Raw genomic sequence first — 7,500 nt, 5'->3', positions numbered from 1 at the left:
AAACAAAACATCCTGCAATATTGCCTAAAGGAAGCCATGTTTCAAAGCTCATTCTTCAACATATCCATGAAAAGGTTGGACACAGAGGAAGAAATCACATGCTTTCTACCCTTCGACGACAGTACTGGATCCCTCATGCTAATTCAGCAGCCAGAAAGATCATCAGAGACTGTACGGTGTGTCAAAGGCAACGACAAAAGCCAGATTCCTGCATAAACGCCATCAGGAGATGAATCTGCCGGAGAGGACAAGTCAAGGAAATCCGGTCGGACAACGGAACCAACTTTGTCGGCTCAAATCGTGAGTTGAAGCAAGCCATGTTAGAGCTAAAGCAAAGCAAAATCCAAAAATGCTTAGCACAAGATGGCATAAAGTGGACTTTTAACCCTCCTTATGGAGCCCATCATGGTGGTGTATGGGAGCGCCTGGTGCAGGAAATAAAGAAAGTATTGTGCTCCATCACAAACCAGCAAGTACTAGATGATGAAGGCTTGCACACAGTTTTATGTGAAGTGGAGGCTATATTAAATGATCGCCCGATTACACCTTCTTCTGAAGATCCCAATGATTTAGGGGCTCTTACTCCAAATCATTTGTTCCAGTTAAAAGGTAAGCCTGTGCTGCCACCAGGTTTGTTCAAAAAGGAGGACCTGTACATGCGGAGACGTTGGAGGCAAGCCCAATACATTGTGGACCTGTTCTGGAAACGGTGGGTGAAAGAATATCTCCCTATGTTGCAAGAGCGACGGAAATGGAACAAGACTCGCAGGAACTTTGCCATTGATGATGTAGTGCTTGTTGTTGACGAGGCTGCACCAAGAAATTCTTGGCCTATCGGACGCATCACAGAAACCATGGCAGATGCAAGTGGATTGGTTCGACGTGTTCGAGTCAAGACGAGAACAAATGAGCTGGAGAAGCCGATCAACAAGATATGTCTCCTGCTGGAGGCTGCGTAGAGACGACAGCAAATGTTTGTCTCCAACTGAGCTAAGTTCTGGAACCTCTGGCTCTACATTTACACTGATACTCATTTACTGACATGCTGAACATCTCATTCTACTACCTACACTTTTTATACACACACAGACCATGCACATGGACAAGAGAAGCCTTAAGGTAGTTTAAGCCTTAAGGTAGTTTAAGCCTTAATGTAGCTCCAAAGTGACAACTCTGGCACGGCTTTCTTAAGACGGGCTCTTTATTAGATGCCGTGAAAACTACAGAAATAAAAGACAAAGCTTTAGACATAGATACATTTACAAACAGACAGGTGACGCGTGCTTTGACAAAAAAGTTACCTCGTGGCCGCCTGCCACTTCGGAGGTCTTTAACAGAATGATTCGTCGTTGTTCACTCTAAACCAAATATTAAGTAATTAAAACACCATAACCAATAAATTCACAAAACATTACAAACATAACTACAAAATACCTTGACAACGACAGGACACGAGGCTGCTACACATAGCTCTGGCACGAGCTTCTGCTTCTTCTATGCTTACTTAAGTCTCGCAGCCTCACACATGCACACAAATCTCGCGATACCTTTTGACAAAAAATTATTTGACACGAAATAAAATACAATCATTTAACACAAATCTTAAAACGTGAACCAAACAACTTAAAATACATTATTCTATCTTTTAGAAATAAACATACATTTTGTCAAGAAATAAACTATTTATTGACACTTACACTTAAGGTAGTTTAAGCCTTAAGGTAGTTTAAGCCTTCAAGAAGTTTAAGCCTTCAAGTAGTTTAAGCCTTCAAGTAGTTTAAGCGGGAGCGCGCATCGCTCTAAACTGTCGCATATTGATGAGAAAACGGACTGAAATATGACCGAAGAGGAAACTATTGCGAAAGATATTCGTAATATTATCACGTTTCTTAGCCATGTAAGCCCTAAAACGGTGGGCTTTATTTCGCAGGTTAACTGTGATTACGTAGAAAAAGTTATTTCACTCGTAACTGTTTACTTCTTCAAGTTTGGAGGGGAGGCATTTTTTGGCAAAGCCTGCCGATATCTGCATGCCCTCTCTATTTTCCTCAGATATTATCCTATTGATGTGAAACTCATACCAGTAGCTCAGTGGATAAGTGGAATTATGTAGAAAAGGTTATGTCACTCTTAACTCTTTATTTCTTCAAGCTAGGAGGGGGATGCATAATTTGGCAATATGGATTTTGAGCCTGCCGATATATGCATGCCCAGTCTATTTTCCCCAAATGTCATCCTTTTGATTGAAACAGTACCAGTAGCTCAGAGAACAGAAATGATTATGTAGAAAAGTGAAATCCTTCCTAACTCTCTATTTAGCCGAGTTAGCAGGGGATACATGTTTTGGCACAGCAAATTATGAGCTGCCGATATTTGCATGCCCTGTTTTTCAGTTCAAAAGTGTTGTACAGAAATGAAAGTCACTCTAGTAGCTCAGAGGATATGTGCCATTATTAAGGAAAAGAATAATTTAAGATTAATTTGGACAAAACGTTTGGCTCTCTCTTCCTTAAATCTCCCGGGTCCTTAGCGGGGGCGTGCTGCTAAAGTGAAACAACAACAATGCGCGTGTTGACGTCACAGAATCACAGAGTTTAATCCCATACAAAGCAACGCATGAATCAATCAACAAAGCTGCAGAGGAACAGAGATATGCATTATTTACCTTATACAGACAAAGACAGACAAGACAAAGACAGACAAAAAACAAAACAAAGACGAACAAAAAGCAAAGACGTGTCTTTGGAGAGAGCCGATGGAAAAAAGCAAAAATAGTGGCAGCTCTCTGAATTTTTTCTCCTGACACGAAATCTTATACTAAGGGGGTGTTTTTTCTGTTTAATATATGCACCCAAGGCGTTCCTCTTGTTGACCAACTGGAAACTCCCTTAAGCACTCAGAGAAACTTGGAACTCCCCCTAATTTACGGCAAAGATCAAAAGGCCATCTGGTCTCTGGGAAAACAAAAGAGCGAACCGCTTCGTCCTGATCCCTGTAGTTCCACGGCCATCCCTGGCACAGAAAAAACCTGAGATAACATTTCACAGATACCTGTGACATCTAAAGTCTCTTCCCCCAAGCTACAGTGCTTCTGCCCTGTGGGAAATGCTAATTTTATGGCTTCGTGTGGTCCAGCCGCACAGCGGGAGGCCCCATTGAGTGATCTGCATTTTGGCCCCTGTTTGTCTGGTTCAAAATAAGAGTGTTGAATATACCTTTTACACATGCCGTAAGATTAACTGTATTAAGCACCAAAAATAATCATTTTTCCTTAACACCATCCTCTAGAACATTTCATATAACACATTACTATCCAAAATCTTCAAATTGCAGGACAAGCATTTTCTGGCAAGGGACATTTGGAGGCCGCTGGTGACCTTCCTCACCTGTCAGTGGATTATTTGATCTTATGCATTCAATTTCACAACACAGTAAGAAATATTATAAAGAACCCACTTTACTCAAATCTAACTCTTAAGTAATTCACATTCATCAATCTGTGTCAACTGGGCGTTTCTTGACACAATGATGGTGGTGGTACCACCCTTACAAAAAAATCCCATGAAATTCACATGTGACCACATGTGGTTCCCATTTTCCACATATGATAAAGTATTTTGTTCATGTGATCCATGGTTTATTCAACATGGGATCACATGTGATCACATATTTCTCAAATGTGCCTTAATTTATGTGCCTCTGGCATCACTTAAATGAATGTTAAGTGATGCCAGAGGCATAAACTTCAACTTTAAGACAAAGCAACACTTATATTTATGTGTTAAAGAAATATTTGATAACAATATAAAGTATATAGTTAACTAAAAAAATAACCAACTGGTGTGAAATAAAAGTTTAAAATGCTTTATAAAATGAAATAATACAACATAAAGGGTTTAAGCCTGAGCTATTATATATATTTATGGATAAAGCGGACTTGAAGAGTTGCCTTTTTTTTCCCAAACAAAAGGTAAGAAATGTTTTAGTCGATTTGAATCTCAAGGTGTATCGAAAATGTTTACACAGAAATACAAATCTGGAAAGTAATGCGTACTGATAGTGATGTACCGGTGAACTTTTCCTTAGTGCTAAAGTGATGCTAAGCTAGCTAAACGTTAACTGAATGCTGGCCCATTTTACAGTTTGAAGGCATTATCTTGGGGCCCACAGGTCCCAAAACAAATCAGTGTGGATTTGATGGTTCGATGCTTCACTACTTAACCTTTACCTTGGCTATTTTTTTAATGGAGGGCACAACAGACGGCAGCTGTTTTTTCAGTCAAAATTAAAGTTGAGGACCGTTATAAAATAACGGTAATTTCTCCACCCTCCCTCTATGTCTGGAGCGCGTGCAGATGTGTGAGCTCGTCATTATGATGACATTCTTCCAGTTGAAAAATATAAATTGACCTGTTACTGTTTGTAACACTGCATGATTTTTCTTTTAATTGCCAAGAGAATTATAGTTTTATCAACTGAAGTGTTTCTTTAGCGTGACACAGGATAGTCACCAAACAACGTCACGTTATGCTGCTTTGCTTAGCAGATCAGAGCACCCCATGTCATTCTGGTCAATTACATACTGATGTAAAAGTAGGACTCTGCTGTGTGTGTGTGTGTGCACATAAAATGTAGTCAAGATCATAGGAGCTTTCTTTTATTTATTTTTACATTTTGTTCGAGGCCAGTGGTCCAGTGAAGCTCAGATGAGGAATGAATGGGGCAACACATCAGAACAGCCAGAGGACCTCATCACCTTCAGCACTAGAGAAGGAAAACTCCCCACCTGAGCATCAGCACCCTTGTGCCAGTAACCACAGCACCTTCACCTGTGGTTACTGGCACATATAAGAAGACCCCTATACAAGCCACCAATGCCAACATGTGTGTGTGTTCTAACCATCCTTGAAGACATTAAGGAGACTCAGTGGGTTCACAGTCGAATGCTACAGTCTCTCCTGAAACAAAGCGAAGGACCAGTCGCTGAGGTTTTACCCGAGGTTTTGTTTTCCCTCTCTGGACTGGCACTGATGGTATTAAACCCGTTTCTACACATCTGATTTTGACACGTTTATTGTCTGGGCCTAATTTTGGGCAAGTCTGTATGGAGTCATACTCAGAAGTTAAAAGTTGTTTCTGGTTCTCAACAGTGTCAAACAGAAGTAAATAAATTGTTGTTTTGTGTACATATATACTTGTCTTAGAAGTCTTGATTCATAGCTACAAGTTTACTTTAGTATGCAGTTATGTCTTAGAAAATTATTGAGATGTGACCTCATATTCATTGTGAAAAGTGAATAATATGAAGAAATTGGACATTTTCATGGCAAACAAATGGTGGTCCCATTATTTTATAATTGTATATATGTATATCACATATTTCCACATGTGGAAATGTGTGTATCACATGTAATTCCCATGTACCAAAATCACATGTATACATGTGCTTTCACATGTGATTCACATCTTTCACACATCATTCACATGTAATTTTTTTTTGTAAGGGCACTTATTGCTGTCTTACCCTTTGTTGTGACATAATGAATTCATAAGATCAAGCAAAAACAGGGCATGCAAATATCAGCAGCTCATAATTTGGTGTGCCAAAATATGCATCCACTGCTAACTTGAAGAAACAAACAGTTGAGAGTGAAATAACTTTTTCTACATAATCACACTTGTTCTATGAACTGCTGGTATAAGCTTTATATCAATAGAATAATATTTGGGGAAAATATATATGGCCTGCATGTATTGGCAAGCTAATAATTTGCTATGCCAAAAAATGCATCCCCCTGCTAACTTGAAGAAATGAAGAGTTAAGAGGGATTTCACATTTTCTACGCAATGACACTTGTTCTCTGAGCTACCGCTATAAGTTTCATATCAACAGGACAATAGACCGGGGATGCAAATATTGGCAGGCTCAGAAATTAAAATGCATCCCCCCTACATTAATAGACTAAACTACTAAGGATGCTATAAAATGTTCTACATAATGGGCCTTTGTTTTGTAATGCTTTAAGCTATTATGGTGTTAAAAAAATCAGGGAATTTCAAACCATGTTTTACAAAAATGAATCTTTAAGAATATCTCGGCAGGTAAGCGTTTCTCAGCACAACACATGCCCAAGGCATAAAAACCTAAGCCTAAAGGCCAATAACAGGCACCTTGGTGGAGCTGATTTTTATTCATTTTTTGTAATAATTCCTGTCATATCAAAAACACACAATTTCACTATGAAGTGATTTGTTTTCACAATATATAGTATTTGATAATGTATGTAGAAATTATTTTATTGATAAAAAGAAAACAAAAAGAATTGCTCTTCGGGGCCCTGGTGGCCCACAGTAGGTACCGCACGCTACCTTAAAGTTTAAACCTTAAAGTTAAAACCTTAAAGTTTAAACCTTAACGTTTAAACTAAGGGTACCTAGGTTGAGGGAGAGACTCTCCTCTCAGGCAAAAAGTGTGAGAAGAAGACGCAGAATGTACAAGACAAGTTTATTTATTATATGTGTACACAGTCAGCTGCATAAAAAATACACAAAGATTTTTTAAAAACTTTATTTGGTCGTTAAACACCCAGCAACCCACATTACATTAGAAGAATTATGAAAATCAAACATGAACCAATCAGCACATTATCCCAGTGATTCTCTGAGGTTTGAATAAATCAGTAAAATCACAGTAAAGAGCCCGAAGTTCTCTAGAAAACTCAAAACATGAAATATGGAGTTAAAAAAGTAAAAACCAAAACAAACTGAGAGAAATTAAAGCTGAGAATCAATGATGACGTAAAACTTCAAGATTTAGCTTTTACAATGAACATAAAATATATAAAATCTTTATTTTCCAGGTTCCACATGTTTCTGAAAACTGCTCTAAGATCAGAGTTTCTGTAGGACATCCAGTTCTAAAACTGGTTAAACTGGTTTCTCTGATGGAAGCTGAAGTTTCGCTGCAGTTTCCAGTGAAGCATCTTTTTATCTGTGGAGCTTTGAGGAACATTTTCATGTCAGCAGAAGGACGAAGCAGCAGAGAAAAGAGGTTTGAAGTGTCTTTCATGGCTTCAAAGCTGAACTGAAAATGATTCCCATGTTTCCATTCTCAGACCATTTCTGGTTCCAGGATGAAAATGAATCAGAGAGAAAAAAGATCAACTTTCCAGTTGAATCCAGTTCAGATCAAAACTCCACGAAGCCTCTAAATGGAGCCCAGTTTGAATTGGATCTTTATTGATCCAAAGAGACAAACAATAAATGACAGACACGAGAAAATAAACGGGAGGAAAACCTTGGAGGTCAGAGGTCATCATCATGATCCAGTCAGAGTCTCTTTAGACTCAAACTGCTGCAGCTTCAACCTCTGAGGATCAGCAGGACACTGAGACCATTCTGTACTCTGTTAGGAAAGATGATGAAAAGATGCAGTGTCTAAACATCTGTGACTTGATAGATTTCTATCCATTACCATCTTACATAAAGAATGGAAACAAA

General features: G+C 38.7%; 1 long non-coding RNA gene across 1 annotated transcript; it reads right to left on the bottom strand.

Moving 5' to 3' along the window:
- Window positions 1–1,183: 1,183 nt before the first annotated feature.
- Window positions 1,184–1,679, bottom strand: LOC116716501 (uncharacterized). The gene is made up of 2 exons (XR_004338520.1): window positions 1,435–1,679; window positions 1,184–1,358 (listed from the first exon to the last, which is right to left on the bottom strand). It is a non-coding gene; the product is annotated as an uncharacterized LOC116716501 (long non-coding RNA).
- Between the last annotated feature and the right edge of the window lie 5,821 nt (window positions 1,680–7,500).

Source organism: Xiphophorus hellerii, unplaced genomic scaffold (assembly GCF_003331165.1).
Source record: "Xiphophorus hellerii strain 12219 unplaced genomic scaffold, Xiphophorus_hellerii-4.1 PGA_scaffold_60__1_contigs__length_49999, whole genome shotgun sequence".
Lineage (NCBI taxonomy): Eukaryota > Metazoa > Chordata > Actinopteri > Cyprinodontiformes > Poeciliidae > Xiphophorus > Xiphophorus hellerii.
This window is presented reverse-complemented; position numbering and strand designations above follow the sequence as displayed.